The sequence below is a fragment of the Nycticebus coucang genome, chromosome 6 (assembly GCF_027406575.1).
Source record: "Nycticebus coucang isolate mNycCou1 chromosome 6, mNycCou1.pri, whole genome shotgun sequence".
NCBI classification, from domain to species: domain Eukaryota; kingdom Metazoa; phylum Chordata; class Mammalia; order Primates; family Lorisidae; genus Nycticebus; species Nycticebus coucang.
Window position 1 is genome coordinate 70,513,892 of NC_069785.1, and position 18,392 is coordinate 70,532,283.

The following is an 18,392-nucleotide window of genomic DNA, read 5'->3' on the forward strand; positions in this document are numbered from 1 at the left end:
ATGCAAATCAAAACAACCCTGAGGTATCATCTAACCCCAGTGAGAATGACCCACATCACAAAATCTCAAAACTGCAGATGCTGGCATGGATGTGGAGAGAAGGGAACACTTTTACACTGCTGGTGGGACTGCAAACTAGTACAACCTTTCTGGAAGGAAGTATGGAGAAACCTCAAAGAACTCAAGCTAGACCTCCCATTTGATCCTGCAATCCCATTACTGGGCATCTACCCAGAAGGAAAAAAATCCTTTTATCATAAGGACACTTGTACTAGACTGTTTATTGCAGCTCAATTTACAATCGCCAAAATGTGGAAACAGCCTAAATGCCCACCAACCCAGGAATGTATTAACAAGCTGTGGTATATGTATAACATGGAATACTATTCAGCCATTAAAAAAAATGGAGACTTTACATCCTTCGTATTAACCTGGATGGAAGTGGAAGACATTATTCTTAGTAAAGCGTCACAAGAATGGAGAAGCATGAATCCTATGTACTCAATTTTGATATGAGGACAGTTAATGACAATTAAGGTTATGGGGGGGAAGCAGAAAGAGGGACGGAGGGAGGGGAGTGGGGCCTTGGTGTGTGTCACACTTTATGGGGGCAAGACATGATTGCAAGAGGGACTTTACCTAACAATTGCAATCAGTATAACCTGGCTTATTGTACCCTCAATGAATCCCTAACAATAAAAAAAAAATAATAATAAATTAGAAATTAGAAATTAAAAAATTAAAAAAAAAATAAATGGAGACTTTACATCCTTTGAATTAACCTGGATGGAAGTGGAAGACATTATTCTTAGTAAAGCATCACAAGAATGGAGAAGCATGAATCCTATGTACTCAATTTTGATATGAGGACAATTAATGACATTTAAGGTTATGGGGGGGAAGCAGAAAGAGGGACGGAGGGAGTGGGGTGGGGCCTTGGTGTGTGTCACACTTTATGGGGGCAAGGCATGATTGCAAGAGGGACTTTACCTAACAATTGCAATCAGTGTAACCTGGCTTATTGTACCCTCAATGAATCCCCAACAATTAAAAAAAAAAAAATCTTTTATATCTGCGCACCAGAATATTAATCAACCATACATAGGAATAAAGTAGTGATAAATGTGGTGACATGGATGTACCTTGAAAACACTGGCTGAGGAATCAGACACAAAAAGCACATAGTATATGAAATTTACATTTATAGGAATGTCCACAATGGGAAATCCATAGAGATAGACGTAGGTTAGTCAGTGATTGCCAGGGACTGGAGGAGAGAGGGATTGGGAATGACTGTTACAGGTACAGTGTTTCTTTTTAGGGTAGTGGAAATGTTTTAGAACTAGTTGTGCACTTTAAAAAGGTGAATTTTATTTTTTGTGAATTAAATTTTAAAAGGTCAGACAAGAAAAAGCATAAATGAGTTTCTGTTGGATGGACTTTATTCTAAGCTTTTGTGTTTTTAGAACAGAAGTCTTTTTCAGCTGGATAGGATGGGCCTCAGTAGAAGAAAAGACAAACTTAAATCACAACTAGCCCTGCTAGAAAAATCTGTACTTTGCCTACTTTAAGGAACATTTACTGAGCTCCTGCTCAGGCCATGATCCCTGCAAGGTGCTGAAATAACTCCCTATGCTACATGAATTCATGAACTAGCAGGAGACAAACTTACCAACTAAATTTGATTCAATATGATAAAAGGCATATAAACAAAGCTGTAAAAGGTTGGAAGAGGTGAGAGGTAACAAAGACAGCTTCAGAGAGATGATGTTTGAGCTGGGCCTTGGAATACTTGAGCTTTCACTAAGTGAAAAGGGCAAGAAGATCATCCATGCAGAGGGAGGAAGACAGCCATCAGTATTGAAGTAGGGGGCAACTTCGAAGACAAAAAGTGAGGGTAGAAAAATATATGTGGAGTCTCAGATGCTGTCCTAGGAAGCTTAAATGTGACTCTGTGGTCAGGGGAGCTCCCTGGAAGGTTTGACATGTTGAGATCTGTGTTATTTTTTCTTTCTTTTTTTTTCTTTGGCCGCGCCCGAATTTTTTTTTTTTTTTAGAGACAGTCTCACTTTGCCACAGCTCACAGCAACCTCCAGCTCTTGGGCTTAGGTGATTCTCTTGCCTCAGCCTCCTGAGTAGCTGGGACCACAGGTGCCCACCACAGCGCCTGGCTGTGTTTTTGTTGCAGTTTGGCCGGGGCCGAGCTTGAACCCACCACCCTCGGTATATGAGGCTGGTGCCCTACCCACTGAGCCCCAGGCATTGCCCCAGTGTGTTATTTTTTCTAAGATAATTCTGTAGAGATGAGATGCTAAGAGAAATGAAGCTAAAAGAAAAACTTAGAAGATTTTTGTTAATTTAGAAGGTTTTTAATAATGTGGTTTATATATAAAGCAGACTCTTCCCTCATTTTTCTCCCCCCTTTCCCAGTCCTCAGTTTTCATATCCCCTTTTGTCCACCTGTCCCTCTCTTCTAGAACAGATATATATGTTAGCTGCCTGACCCCAAAGTGAGACATGTCTAGCTTTGTGAATAATCTACATCTTCACTGAACTGCCAGGCTGGGACTAGCATCAAACACTGCCTCCTCCTAGCAGTGGACATGTATGCTGGCATTTCTAGAAAACATCAGGAGAATCACATCTAAGGGAAGAGTCCATGTGAGCCTTTTGGTGAATTCAAGTGTTTATATAGTAAATGATTGTCCCCATTCGTGGCGACTGTTTTTAGGATGACTGTAACTATATGCGTATGCCAGCCAGGCAGCTAAGTAAACATCATTGGCTCTCTTCCGTCTTCATTAAGTTTTAAGTAGAGTCATATGAATTTGCAGAAGACGTAGATTTTTATAGTGGGATTTTGTGATGATGGGCTGTTAAATTAGGGGCAGGAATTGGCCAAGAAAATCTGTTCCCATCTTAAACAAATCCACTTTAGTCCTCCTCTTCACTGAAGCCCCAGACCAGGTTCCACAACAAGGAGTCCCCTTCCTCATCTTCTTGCCCAATCACTTTGCTGGCCATCCTCTTCCCACCATCCTTCCCCCATCCTTGCTGTGGCATTCCCATTGATCTCCTTTTGCTAGCTACAACCTTGATGGGGAAAGCCAGTATCTCCCCCAGACAGGGGCACAAAGGTCTTCTTAGAGCTGTGCCTTACTGTGTCCCTACCCATCTGTTGGCCTGGAGCCCTGACATTGTCAAAGTCATCTCATAAGGGGCACTGTGTGTTTTGGGCTTCGTACACACCTAAATGAATTCTAGGGTAAACCACCTGCCCCTGAATGAAGGAGTCTTCCCCTATATGGCAACAGTCTCTACCTCTCCTCTTTTTCCCTCCCAACCACCATTCTCCTTTCTTTGATCAAGAACAGAAAAAAGGCCAGGTGCGGTGGCTCATGCCTGTAATCCCAGCACTCTGGGAGGTTGAGGTGAGTGGATTGCTTGAGCTCAGGAGTTCAAGACCAGGCTGAGCCAGAGTGAGACCCCCATCTCTTGTGGCAGGCGCCGGTAGTCCCAGCTACTAGGAAGGAGGAGGCAAGAGAATAGCTTGAGCCCAGGAGTTTGAGGTTGCTGTGGGCCATGACACCACAGCACTCTACCAAGGGCAACAAAGTGAAACTCTGTCTCAAAAAAAAAAAAATATATATATATATATACACACACACACACACATATATTTATACATACTTTATATATATATATATAAAGAGACAAAGTAAGGTTGTCTTTACCTTGTTTTGTGTGCAAATATGCCTTGTGGAATGTAAAAGTTGTATTTTTCCTCTAGCTTTATTGAGGTATGATTAACAAATAGAAATTATATATGTTTAAGATACATAATGTGATGTTTTGATGTACATATACATTGTGAAAAGATTGCCTTAATCAAGCTAATATATCCATCTCACAGTTATGTTTTTTATGTGCATGTATGGTAAGAACACTTACTAATACTCTCTTCACAAAATTTAAAGATGCAATACAGTATTATTGACTGTAGCCACCATACTATATATTAAGCCTCCAGATTATATTCATCTTATAAAAGTAAGTTTATACTTTGACCAACATTTCTCCATTTCCCACAGCCCCCAGGCCCCTGGTAACTGCTTTTCTACTCTGTTTTTATGAGTTCAACTATCTTAGATTCCACATACAAGTGAGATCATACAGTTTTTGTCTTTCTGTGTTTGGCTTATTTCAGTTACATAATATCCTTCAGGTTCATCCATGTTGTTGCTCTCTTTTTAAGGCTGAATAATGTCACATTGTATGTATATACCACATTTTCTCTGTCCATTCATCCATTGACTGACACTGAGGTTGTATTGGCTATTGTGAATAATGCCACAGTGAACGTGGTAGTGCAAATAGCTCTTCAGAATAGTGATTTTATTTCTTTTGGATATATACCCAGAAGTGGGATTGCTAGATCATATGGTCATTCTATTTTTGATTTTTTTTTTTTTTTCTTTTTGAGACAGAGTCTCACTCTGTCTCCCTGGGTAAAGTGCCCTAGCATCATGGTTCACAGCAAGCTCAAATTCCTCTGCTGAAGAGATCTTCTTGCCTCAGCCTCCCAAGTATGTAGGACTATAGGCACCCACCACAACACCTGGCTAGTTTTGGGGTTTTTTTTCTGTTTTTCATCGAGACAAGGTCTTGCTCTTATTCAGGATGGTCTTGAACTGCTGAGCTCAAACAATCCACCTGCCTCGGCCTCCTGGAGTGCTAAGGTAACAGGGGTTAGCCACTGCACCTAGCTATTTTTAGTTTTTGAGGAACCACCTCCTCCATACTATTTTCCATACCAAGTTGCATTCCCACAGTGTATAAGGGTTCCCTTTTCTCCACATCTTCACCAACACTTGCTATCTCTTGACCTTTTTTTCTGAGACATAATCTCACTTTGTTGCCCTTGGTAGACAGAAACACCGTGGAATCATAGCTCACAGCAACCTCATATTCTTGTGCTCAGATGATCCTCTTGTCTCAGCCTCCTGAGTAACTGGAACTACAGGTGCTCTCCACAAAACCTGGCTATTTTTAAAGATGGGGTCTCACTCTTTCTCAGGCTGTTCTTGAACTCCTGAGCTCAAGAGATCCATCCACTTCGGCCTCCCAGAGTGCTAGGATTACACGTGTGAGCCACTGGTCCTCTCTTGCACCTGGTCCTCTCTTGACCTTTTTGATGATAGCCATCCTAACAGATGTGAGGTGATATATTATTGCTGTTTTTCGTATTGTTTCTTTTTTTTGATCTGCAGAGACTGGGTCTCAAACTCCTAGCCTCAACCAATCCTTCTGCCTTGGCCTCCCCAAAGTGCTGGTATTACAGACTAGAGCCTCTACTCTAGCCTCATTAGGATTTTTTTTTTTTTTTTTTTTTTGAGGCAGAGTCTCTATGTCACCCTAGGTAGAGTCCTGTGGCATCACATCTCACAGCAACCTCCAACTCTTGGGCTTAAGTGATTCTCTTGCCTCAGCCTCCCAAGTAGCTGGGACTACAGGTGCCCACCACAATGCCCGGCTATTTTTTTGTTGTAGTTGTCATTGTTTTGCAGGCCCTGGCCAGGTTCTAACCCCACCTCTGGTGTATGTGGCCGGTGCCCTAACCACTAAGCTACAGGTGCCAAGCCTCTCATTGTGGTTTTGATATGCATAAAAATTGTATTTCTAAAAGGCATTTGCAAATCAGATTGTATCTTCCCATTGATAACAAAAGTTGATTTTTACTCATTTTTTTAAAGCACTTAACCCCATTATGTGGCTAAAAAACCTTATTCTATAAAATAGATAAACAGGGAGCTGCTTTACTTTGGTCAGAGGGCCAGGGGCTTACCTCTCCACCCCTTTTCTTGCATAAATGTCCTCAGGGTTCCGTAGATTATGGTGTGAGAACCACTGATTATAGCCCAATCATTCTGTAAACCCGTATTAATCCCAAAGCTAGGTACTGGGGATTGAGAATGAATGGGATGCAGTTGCCACCATTAAAGAGCTGACATTCTATCAAAAAGGCAGACAAGTAAGCAGTCATGTATAAATAGATCAGGAAGCTGCAGGTAGTACAAGTGGTATGAGGCTTGATGGCCTGAGCTCTCAGAGGACTACGGTGACTATCATTTTAACCGCTCACATAAACAAGTATTTACGATACAGTATTTAATGATGTTTGTAGCCATATAAATTCTGTAATAAAAGTGTGGGCAAGGTGCTGGTGAAACAGTGGGGAGAACTCATGACTGAGATGGGGGCTCCCCAGCAGGCTCTGCAGAGGACAGGCCCCTGCAGGGAGTGCAGTGTGCCTGTGGTGTTGGAAAGGTGTGATGAGATGAGGCACGGGCCATGTTTTGAAGGATCTTTATAACCCATGCTTGGAACGTTTGTAGGGAGCGGGGAATGAAAGAGTTTTAAGCAGGAAATTAACATAACCAGATTGGTGTTTAAGAAAAGTCACTCTGAGAGGATTATGAATGACGGATCAGAAATGACAGTTAGGAAACTATAGTTCTGATCAGAAATTGCTAGGACTTTCATCAGTACAGCCTTAGTCTGTATGTTTGAACTGCATCCAGGTGAGTAACTGAACATAGGGGAGTGTGGTTGGGTGGGGATCAGGGATTAAGCTGAGGGCTAAGACAGTCAGGCACATGGTAGTGCCCTCACTGAGCTGGTAGACCCAGAAAGAGAGACATGTTCAAGGGAAGAGGATATCCAGAACCCTATTAATTCCTGTTCCAGATCCAATTATAAGAGTATAACAACTAGGGTCTAAGTTCCTAGACTTTTCATTTCTATCTTCCTAGCACTACTAGGTAAGCTCTTGTAAATATTCATCAAATGATACTTATGCACACGTTTCAAGACCTATTTTTTTAAGACCTTAGAAGTACAAATCCAAAAAGTAATTGAGAGTACATGATGAAGAGGCACAGAGCTAATCAGTATGGTTCTTTACAAAATTCAGAAGTCCAGCCTTAACTTCTGTGGTTTATACACTTCCCCATGTTACATTGCCTTCCCACAGCACTCCATTTTACAGATAAGGAAACTGAGTGACAGTCAAAGAATAGGACTCCTGCCATTATTTTATAATTAACTTGATGGAAGCAAAAAATGATGGCTGAGCTGAACATTTTGGCATCAAAGGAAGAGATTTTTTTTTGAAGACTTGAAAGAAAACCCCTTAGCACTGCAGATGTGCTAAAAGGGCTTAGGTGTATAGATTGCAGCTCAGTTTTGGTGTCTATGCAGATGCCTCCAGGTCTGCAAGTATTAATTGAATTCTATTCTGCATACTCTGTTCAGGTTAGCAGGGAAGAGCCTGATTCTTTAGAAAGATTTCTATTAAAATACAAAAGGTTGCCCAGGATGAAGGAGGGGATGGGAGGGAAGAAGAGAGGTTATATTGAGGAAGGATGAATGGTGGGATCACACCTATGGTGCATAATGCAAGGGTACATGTCGGATCTATTAAATATAGAGTGTAAATGTCTTAACACAATAAGTAAATGAGACGAGATATATATTAACCAGTGTGATGTAAGCGATCCTAATTCTATATGAAATCAGCACATTGTACCCTATAAATGCATTAATGTATACATGATCTATGTGTTTATGATTTAATAAAAAAATTAAAAAATAAAATTCAAAAGGTTTGGGTCTTAAACCTTTCTTATCTTAAAAAAGTCATTCATGTAGAATCCCTCATGCCTGGAAAGGTTAACAGTGACTAAGAAGCTGCTAGGTTATGAATCTGGTGTGTGTGGAGGACAGGGTTTAGTGATGGTAAGAATAACTGCCTAATAATATCTTACTAGAATTCAAAAAGTGGGGTTAACTAACTCCAGAGGGAATACTATCCATTCATCTTTTGTCTGAGGAACTTTGCCATAACTCTGGCTTTGAAAGTTAACAAGAAGTAAAAGGAATAGCCCCCATCTCTCCTGCTCCCAACATTCCAAGGATGGCCTGTTCCTTTGCAGCACGTAACTGCAGGTGGTTTAGAGGGAGACAAGACCTACTGGCCTGAGCTCTTTGACAACCCCAGAGGCCCAGAGTTCCTGGCTACAGTGACTAGCACTCTAACCACTCCGGCAAACAGGTTTTTACAATGTGGGATTTCATGGTGTCTGCAACTTGTATTGGTTAATGACTAAGGCATTAGAAACACTGTAAGTTAATACAAGTGAATACATATAATAGTTCTGTCCTCTAGCAATATTGTTAACTAGACCTGTTTCATAGTGTTAGGAACACATAATGGGGATCCTGAAAACCGATATTCCTCTTTTATGTAAGCCAATCTTTAGAAATCTAATACATCCTTTGAAAAGTCCAGGGTGTTTAAATTAATACAGTTTGACTGATTTGAAGATTGAAAACAGGTTAGCATTAAGGCCAAGATTCCTTTAGTAATTACTTTTTCTATTGGTAATAATTATTTCTTGAGAAATGGCATTAACATTCTACCAAAAACACAACAGTAATCCAAAAGTTAATGTTCTGTTCATTTATAATTATATTTAATTCATATTTATGAGTTGTTGGGAGGGAGGAGTAAGAAAGAATTGATTTTTAGAAACATTACCAAAGAAAGAAGTTAAAGGAAATTTTTTTCTAATAGTCTGAGGATCTACAAAGGCACTTGAAGTAGGAAGAATTAATTTTTAAGCATACAGTTATGTAAAATCAGGTTTTATTAGTTATTTTTGAAAAATCTGTATTTTTATCGTTTCCTAGTGGCACTGAGTGAATTCATTTGATAGACTTTCTCCATTTCTTCTTTGTTACTAACCAAAATATTAACATAAACTTCCCCATGATTTTAATTTTAGTAAGTCAATTAGATTTGTGGGAATTTTTTTAACCAAGAAAAATTCTGCATCTTTAGGCAGTCATTGAACAAGTAGCTTGGTGTTGTTTCCTTTGACTTGCCCATGAAGCCTGATGTATTATTAATGAATTAATTTCTTGGTGGTGGAGGCCTGTGAATAGCGTTCTGTGAATGGGCGGTTGCCTGGTGGGGCCAGTTTTGGCTGCTGCCATTTAACATGTGTTGCTGTATTGTGAAGTCTTAGCCAGCCGCAGGACAATGCTCGTTTAATCCACCGTGATGGAACCTACACACCCTGCGCCCAAGTTGGATGCCAGGGTCAGTTACCCAGCAGCTCGGGCTGGGACACTGCTCTGCAACACTGCCGAGTTGCTGTAATCATTTTGCCTGCCGTTAATTTTCTCTAAACCAGGGAAAATGTGTATGCGAGCTGTGCAAATGTTCTCAAAAGATATTCCAAACTGGTCGGCTGGGGTGTTGCCTCCATTTCAGAATGGAGGCAGGATTCCAGGGAGTATAAGTTCCTTCCTTACTCCTGGAAATGGAAGCGGCTGGGCCCATGAGATCCCTGATGTTCTGAGGTCCAGAGTAGCAGATGGCATTATGATTTTCCAAATCCTGATAAACATTCTAACTGAACTTGTTCATTTCACAGTATGTAGTTCTATTTTTTTCATTTCCTCTCCCTTTCTCCCTCCCTTTCTCTCTCTTTGTTCCTCTCATTTTAACTAATTTTAAACTGGTACAGTATCCCCTTTAGCCATCTTTAAATTCTCTTTTCTTCTTCATCATTTATTTCATGGAACCAAGTATAGCACAATTTTACATCTAATTCTCAGCCTTTGAATTTGTTTACAAATGTGTAAGCAAATGCTACCAATACTCATATCCCCTGGAGCCACTGGAAGTTCTGTTTTTCCCCTTATCTATGGCTTGCGGTGCAGGTGGCAAATGGCTATAATTATTTTAACTAACAGCTGAGTGAACATTCAGGAGGACATACAGTGTAGTGATATGGACATTGGATTTACAGTAAGTTCTTAAGAGTCTGACTTGATAGTGTTATGGCTTGTTGATTTTTCAGGACACAGACCTTCCAGATTCTAGCGCCTGAATGATGTGGAGGTGTGGTTCAGTTGTTTCAATGTTAACTCCGTATCTGTGAGAAAAGGAATCATTCCTTTCATTAGGCATCTATTCAGGGTTATTTTTCTCTCCTAGATTTTCTCTTTTGTTTTTGTTCAATGTAGTTTATGCCCCACCTTTAATCTAAGGCTGCTTTTAATCAGCATTTCTGCACATAGAACCTAGCAAAATGCCCGTGTGTATATTAATGTTGTAATTTAGGTCCTGGATCAAACATGTGTATCTGGACTTTTTCCTGAGGAAAAAACTTGACCTTACCAGTGTATGAAATTCAAACACTATATAGTGACAAGGTAAAACCACAGGTAGGAATTGCTGAATAATTACCTTTAGACCAGCCTGAGCTGGAGACTTCCCACGAGGGTGAGCTCATTTAATGGTTCCTAAAACTCAATCTTGTGGATGTCAGTGGTCATGCTTGATTATTTGCAATAGTGTTTTATGAAAAAGCAGTAAAAATGCATCAGGAGGCTACAGAGGAAAAGGACAATAACTGGTTTAACTTTTGTAACTGAAATCCCTTTGGTATGAGACACGTACGTTTTTGCTGCTCTGCATAAGCCCCTGCAGAGGGAGGTGTGTGTGTGGGGGGGTGTTAGCGTGCAAGTATGTGTGCTCCGTTCATATAGGGACCGCTAAATAATGCTATGCCTGTAGCTTATGACCAACCAGAGACCTAAAATAAAAAGAGAAAAAAGACGTTCCTTGGCTTTGGAAAGGAAGCAATTGCAAACACAGTTTAAAAGATTAATCTATTGTCCAGTTCTCCACCTATGTTCAATGAATTTTATAAAAATACTAAGGTCTATGTCACAAGTTTTAAAAAATCTCTAAGTAATGTAAATTTTTTAGTGAAACCAAAGAATAATACTTAGTGAAGAGTTCATTTTTACATTAATGACAAAGATCATTCCTCATCTCTTTTATCCCATTACTGAGGAACTTCTAAAACACATTTAGGAGAAAAAGAAAATAGGAAAAATCTCTATAATCTCAAATTTCAATTACCAAGAGACAGATTCCTTTAGACCTGTTCATTTATATTTTGTGTTTTTTATAAGCCATCTGGTAGTGATGTTCACTTGGCTAACAGCTGGTTCTCTTGATTACAGGGTTTATGGGTAGGGTGAATGTTTCTGTGGTGAAAATTCAGGCCTTTAGCCCCTGGTTGCAGGCCCATCTGAGACAAGTTAAATGAGCTGCTACTGTCAGCCCAGACCCAGTGGACAGAACTTCACACCAAAATGCCTACACATGTAATTTGTCACTTCTGGCAACCCAGAGCATGGGGTGACCCAGGGTAGAAATTGAATCATCTTTCACTTTCTCTGCTCAAGGCTGATAAGGAGTGAGATGAGTAAAAGGCAAACTCTCTGGTCTCTAGCTGTGGGGGGATGGGGGGGTGAGGCTTTCTTTTCTGATGACATCATTTGCAGGCCTTCCTAAATTCAAAGCCTCACTTGCACCCTGACGCCCTCCCTTGTTACATCCTAGTCCATTTCACCTGCATCATGAAATCAAAATACACTTAGAGTCAAAATACTGAGTGTTTGCTCATGGAGTAGTCACATTTTTAAATAACTCATTTCTTTTAACAAGGATTGATTGAATTTGTACAAATCTGCTATATAATTATGGTCTATTCACATTATTAACAGAGTGGACTCATCCTCTGACCAGGAAGGAGTGCCTGTCCATCTAATTCCCACCTTTCTTCCTCTGATAACATGTGACTGCTCCCCTCCACCCCCCGCCACACACACAGTTTGTTTCAGCAGAAATGTGTGGATAGGAACACTGAGGACCTTTAATATATTAAAACTTAGCTAATTGTCCAGCATCTACCATTGGATTGTACTTTGAACAGATAGATTTTGGTTTCTAGATTAGCTTCTGTAGAGATCCTTTAAAGGTGAGGATTTTTTTTTTTTTTTTTTTTTTGCTTTCTGGATTTTTCTTCTCTTTTTTTCCACCACCACTCCCCCCCCCCCGCCCCCAACAAACTAGGTTTTTTCCCCAGGCAAGTGCTGATTTGTTCTGTGGACAACTGGCAGTTGTCTCACAAAGATGCTACTTTAAGGCAGTGAACAGTGGAGGATCAAAAACCAATTTAGGGTCTGACAGGCAGAATGCTGTTCAGCCTGACAGGAAGCCACTGGAATTACAAATGACCTTTTGGTCCCAGCACTGTGGGTACAAGTGGGGTGATCTAACATAAACGTGCCAGTTAGCATGAACGCCAGTGCTAGGACCAGAAATTGTTGAGCCAGGCCAATGGAACATCAGACCAGAATTGAAAGATTTACTTTTGTGTGGCACCTGTGGCTCAGTGAGTAGGGCGCCGGCCCCATATACCAAGGATGATGGGTTCAAACCTGGCCCCAGCCAAACTGCAACAACAACAACAAAAACAGCCAGACGTTGTGGTGGGCACCTGTAGTCCCAGCTACTCGGGAGGCTGAGGCAAGAGAATCACCTAAGCCCAAGAGCTGGAGGTTGCTGTGAGCTGTAACACCCCACAGCACTCTACCGAGGACAGCAGAGTGAGACTCTGTCTTTAAAAAAAAAAAAAATTTACTTTTAAAATGTGAAGCATGACTCAGTAGTGGTCAGATTCCAGGTAACTCTCTGATGTTAACCTCATGTTGGCTTGATAACACCAGTTAAGTCTAGAAATGAGCTATTTTAAAAGTTAGAAGGCTTGTGATGCTTTATTTTATTCGCCATGCTGGTTTAATCACATTGTAGCACACCTAACCTTAGAAGTAACCAGTATAGCCAACACCTTGAGATTTTTAAGTTTACCACCAGTTCATACCAAAATGGCCACACATGTAATTTGTCACTTCTGGCAGTTAATTCTGTCTTCCTTGTGTTTGTTTGTTTAAGACAGTCTCACTCTGTCACCCTGGATGAAATGCTGTGGCATCATAGCTCACAGCAATCTCAAACTCTTGAGTTTCTGCCTTAGCCTCCCAAGTAACTGGAACTACAGCACCACCACAAAACAAAATAGTTTTGTTTCTATTTTTAATAGAGACAGAGTCTCAGTCTTGCTCATGCTGGTCTCAAACTCCTGAGCTCAGTCTCCCAGAGTACTAGCATTACAGGTGTGAGCCACTGTGCCTGCCCTTGTCTTCCTTATGTTTTACTGCCAATGCTTGCTGAGTTGAAGGAATGTCTGTTTTGCACAAAGAGAAGGAAACAGGACACAGACTGTACTTTCAAGCTCCCCCACCCCTAAGTGCCTTCCAGGAGTGGAAAGGACAAAAGGAGAAGAGCAGAATAAAGACGGTATCTCACACCCCACAGACTACTTTACTCTCCACCACTCTCCTTTGTGAATTTGTATCTACCAGCCAAATGGGATCAAATCCTCTGTGCTCCTCAGTGCCTAGTTTTGGTGCTCAGGCCATTTTCTCCGTCTTGCAGGGCTGTTTATTAGAGGGTGCACATCTTATCCTTTAAACAACAGAAATTCTTTTGAGGATTCATATCCTCAAAGTATCAGCTGTCTCACAGTGCCAGGCTTATTGCCTTTGACATGGTAGGTACTCAAGAAAATTGTTGAATGAATGAGCAAATAAATAAATCATGAATGATCATATCATAGACAGACAGCATATTATGTTTATGCCCTGTCAGTGTCTGAATTAACCACCACGTTAATGTCAGGTTCCATTGTCAGCTTTAGTTATGAATTTAAGGCAAAATGAAGTCCTTTTTCCCAGTTAGTTACTTATACTAGGCTTTTCTCCCTTACACAAAGCAGAGTTCTGCTAAGAATCTGGGCCTTTTCAAAGTGTTTGGAAATAGTCTCTTACCCGTTTATTTTTAGATTTACATGCAGTTGTAAGAAGTAGTACAGGCAAGCCAGATGCAGTGGCTCACGCCTGTAATCTCAGCACTGTCAGAACCCCAGGTTTGGAGGATCGCGTGAGGCCAGGAGTTAGAGACCACCCTGGGCAACAACAAGACCCTGTCTCTGCAAAGAAATTAGCTGGGTGCAGAGGCACACACTCTGGAGACTGAGGCAGAAGGATTGCTTGAGCCCAGGAGTTCAAGGTTGCAATGAGTTATGATCACACCATTGCACTCAACCTGGATGACAGAGATCCCGTCTCTGAAAAAATTAATGAATAAATAATTCATAGAGACCCTGTGTACCCTTCACTCAGGTTCTTCCAGTAGTGACCTTTTGTAAGTACGTACAGTGTCACCACCAGGAAATTGACACTGTTACAAGATTCAAACCACTGACCTTAAGCCAGTTTTAGCAGTTTTACATCTACTTGTGTGTTGGGGGGGGCGGGGAGGAGCAGTAGTATAAATAGCAATGACATGGTTCCTTTTAAAGTCAAGAAACATCGTGGTTTCAAAAAAGGATATCTCCTTAAAAATAATGATCTCCTGGGGCGGAGCCTGTGGCTCAAGGAATAGGGTGCCAGCCCCATATGCCAGAGGTGGTGGGTTCAAACCCAGCCCCGGCCAGAAAATGCTAAAAAAAAACATAATAAATAAATAAAAATGATGATCTCCTGCCTAGTAATTCATTTCAAAAGCTTTTTTTTTTTTTATGTATTCTGTTTTTGAAGTATCCAACTTACCTGGTCAAGGTCACAAAGTATACTTACGGCAAACATAGTGTGCAAGTGAACCAGCAGCAGCTGTGGTTGGTATTGGACCCCCCGCCTCCTCCCATCATCCACCTCTTTGAGTGTGCAGGTACACACAAACACACATACACTCACTCTCTCTCAGATTTTCTGCTGCTTGCCTTTTTTTATGCCTGAGTACCTTGCTGACAAGCGCTAATAACAAAATACCCAGAGAGAGTCCAGTCGAAGTTGGCATACATTAAACATTCTGAACTTGTCCTTTTGCTCATAGATTGTGCATAATTAATAATTAAACAGTTTCAGTTGTAATGGGTTGACCTTCTTGAACTGTTCATTATTCACAAGGCAAAGGCATCACTCAAACTTTTTCCCATTGTCCTTCACTGTTCTCTAGCATGCCATGTGCTAGTGCTCGTTTAGCAAAAGGGGCTGACCAGGTAGTTACTGAAACCTCTGGGGCTTGGAGACCGTCCTTCTTGATGACCAGAATTGCTTACGGAAATGGTTTATGGCAGCTGTTTTTATATAACAGTTGCCTGCTCGATAACAAGATCCAGCTTGTGTCCCTTCAGCAGGACTCTAAAGTTGATTTGGGACTAGCATCTCGGGTTAAGGCTTTTGGTTAAGGTTGTGTCCACTGTTTTTGTTCCACACCTCTGTGCATAGAAATTCAACAGAAAAGCATCCCAAAATAAGCCCTTAAGATGAAGTGTGGCACCCAAGGTCTTAAAGAGAGTGGCTTTTATTAACGTTTTAGGATTGGTTTCTGCCAGTATCCAGAGTTATTATCCAAACTGCTTCTTCAATTTGTATTTATATTTTTTGGAATGTATTTCTCCATCTTGCCAAAACAATATTTCACAAAGGATATCTTTGATAAGTAGCAGTGACTATTTTATTAGAGTCACTGACCCCTTTGGGATTGTTCTCATTCCCCCTCTAACCTCATGGTATCTGGATGCTTTCCCTTCCTGTGAGCTACAGTGAAACTGGAGTGCAATTTACTGTGCACTCCCCCTACACACAGATTTGAATAGGGTACCAGAATAAGCAGATTCTTGGAGGTCCTTCATATCCTGATCTAAACTAACTTCTAATTTTATTTGCTTTAAAAAGAGAAAAGTATACTTTAAAATCTTTTTGTGCAATGACTATCCTCAGGTTTATTCATTTGCTTTCCTTTGGAGTGTTAACCGCCTGTGTACTTGGGTGGAGTTGAAAGCTCTTAGAGGCCTTCTCAGCCCAAGTGTTTACTTTTAGCATTCCAGCCACTCACTTTTCTAGTCAGTCTTCTGCATCTCAGAAAATTCTCTCATGAGGTATGCAAGAGACATGGATTTTAAAATAAAAATAAATATCTGGCATTATGCGTGTGAGATTAGTATCCCCGCCCCCATCTTTGATGAGTGATTCTTTCCAGACACCACTGAGATGAGAATCCACTCTCTGTGGTTCTGCAAAGTCAACTTGGGCTGGCGTTTTCAGAAGTGAAATAAATTATTCATGGGTACCACCCAGTGTTCCTTAGTTTTATAATATGAGGAATTTAACAGGCTACAATATCAGGTCTTAAATAAAATTAACTACCATGCAAGATGTCACATTTCCTCGTTTTCTCATCCATGTTAAAATGACATCTTCATCAAGTTGCCTAGTCTATAATTCATTAATTTACTCTTGGTATCATACTTTGAAATGAAACCCGCATTAGCATCATATTTTATACCAGATCTGTATAGAAAACTAGTCAGGAATTTTAACCATCTTGGTAAATATTCAGCCACATTAAGACAGTAGGCTTTGTTTTTCTAAATACTGCATTTTAAAGCAATAATTACTCAGACACTTCTAGTATTACACCCTCCAAAAAAAAAATCGTAAAGGGATGACTTAGAGAAGCTTCTTCACTGATCAGAGTCCCTAATTTTGTCATCTCAGACTTTGAACTATCTTTTTACTAATGATTTTTGAGGCAATAAAATGTCATTTCTTGCCCTGGGACTTGTAGAATCTTGTCAGCTTGGTGATATGGGTTTCCTAAAAACAAGCTGAGGCTGCAATTGATATCATGGTTTATTTTTGCTCTTCAAACCTATGGGACTTCTGTGACCGTTTTATAGTGCCTTTATTGAGGCTTTGTCGTGTTATGTTGTGCCCTGTTTCTTTTGAGTGGACTGTTTCATCGGGTCCCCTTTCTGTTTCCCACGTCCTCGCTGTGTAACGCTTCCACGTCATCCTTTGAACATGGCAAGATCTTATTTCACTCCCATTTTCCTTTGTTTTCCAAAGCTCTTGGAAGCCTCTCTCTACTGATGAGAATTTTAAGTTTAGAATTACTAACCTTTCCCTCGTCTGGATGAGAGTAAATTCAAAGAAGAGAGATGTGTAAAAGCCAGGAAATACAATGTTCATATTCCTTTTCTTTTAAGCTCTTTGGGTTTTTTTATTTTTGTGTCGTTTTGACTGCTTTGACCGCCTTAGTTTCTTTTGATTTAGTTGTATTTTCCAGCAGTTTCCAATTGTTTGAATCGGAAACAAAGCCTTAATAAGAGTTCTAGTTAATTTTCTGTCTTGTAATTACCGATCTCATTTTTCTGATAATTGGCCACAGCAATTATATGTATATTTACTAATCACATAGGAGGCTGTGCAATTGTATCTATCTGCCACCATCGATAATGACACACATATTGCAGAGGTGCTTTTATCATCTTCTTTTTTCCACTACATCAAAGCTATTTCCTCTCGTTCTCAATAATGAATACATGCATGCATTTGACACAGTTGTGTGCTAGAGAAATTGTTTGGCTCCCACCAAATGCTGCATGTTCTGAGTTTCTTGCCTGCAGCGCTGGAAGGTTGTATGTAATGATATATTGCTCATCCAAATGGCCAAAGCACTCCAAAGCACAGTGAGATTAAAATAAGTCATTCCTTTGTTAATTTAAATAGGTGCATGTATCATACTTTGCAGGGCACTTTGTGTAGGGATGTCAGGGAGAAAAAAAGCCGCCGAAAGGTATTTTTAATAGCAAATGAGAATAGATGAGAATGGAGTCATTTGCAGCTGCCTACTTTATGTGGCTCTCTTGTTCCAACTGTAGGTCTAATGAGATGACTGTTAAAGTACTCTGCAGTGTAATTTCATTACATCCTGAGCTGTTACACTATAAACACAGTGGCGCTCTGTCATTCTTGGAGAAACTCCTAAATTCTTAAAGCCTTCCTTTGCAAAACGATAATGGGGTTTGCTGCCTGTGTTTGGTGGTGGTGGTGGTTTGATGCTGAGTGACTCCCACCTCCACCCCAGTTTTGTTTGGGAGTTTTTCATTGTGTCCCTTCATTATTGGCTTTCTCATATGTGGAGTTTGCCTAGACTGGCAAATAAGCTGAAATTCCTTTTCAGGAAACAACTTCCCCCATAAAAGCTTTTCTGTTAAAGTTTAAAAAAAAAAAGAAAGAAAAAGAAAAAAATCTGACCCAAATGATTTCATTAGGAACAAGCAGTTAAAAGCAACTGAATATACAAATAAATGTAAATAAAAAGAAAAGTGTAAATAACTAGCAAATCCAGTAAAAAAAAACAAAGGTCAACACAAGAATAATTTCACAGCTCTTTGTTAATTACAAGACCATTTGTGTGTTACTTAAATAATCATTAATTTCTCATTTACACTTTCTCTACCTTCTTTCCTACCCTGTGGCTATCATTGTCCTTTTTTCACCTCCCCTCCCTCTCTGCTCTCATGTTTCTCACCATTGTAAAATGTCTGTGGCTTTAA

The 18,392-nt window shown here is 40.3% G+C and overlaps 1 protein-coding gene across 7 annotated transcripts in view; it reads left to right on the plus strand.

The window, feature by feature from the left end:
* The window catches only part of MAP2K5 (mitogen-activated protein kinase kinase 5), a 316,347-nt gene that overhangs the window by 255,492 nt on the left and 42,463 nt on the right, over window positions 1-18,392 (plus strand). The gene's annotated exons all lie outside the window — the stretch shown is intronic.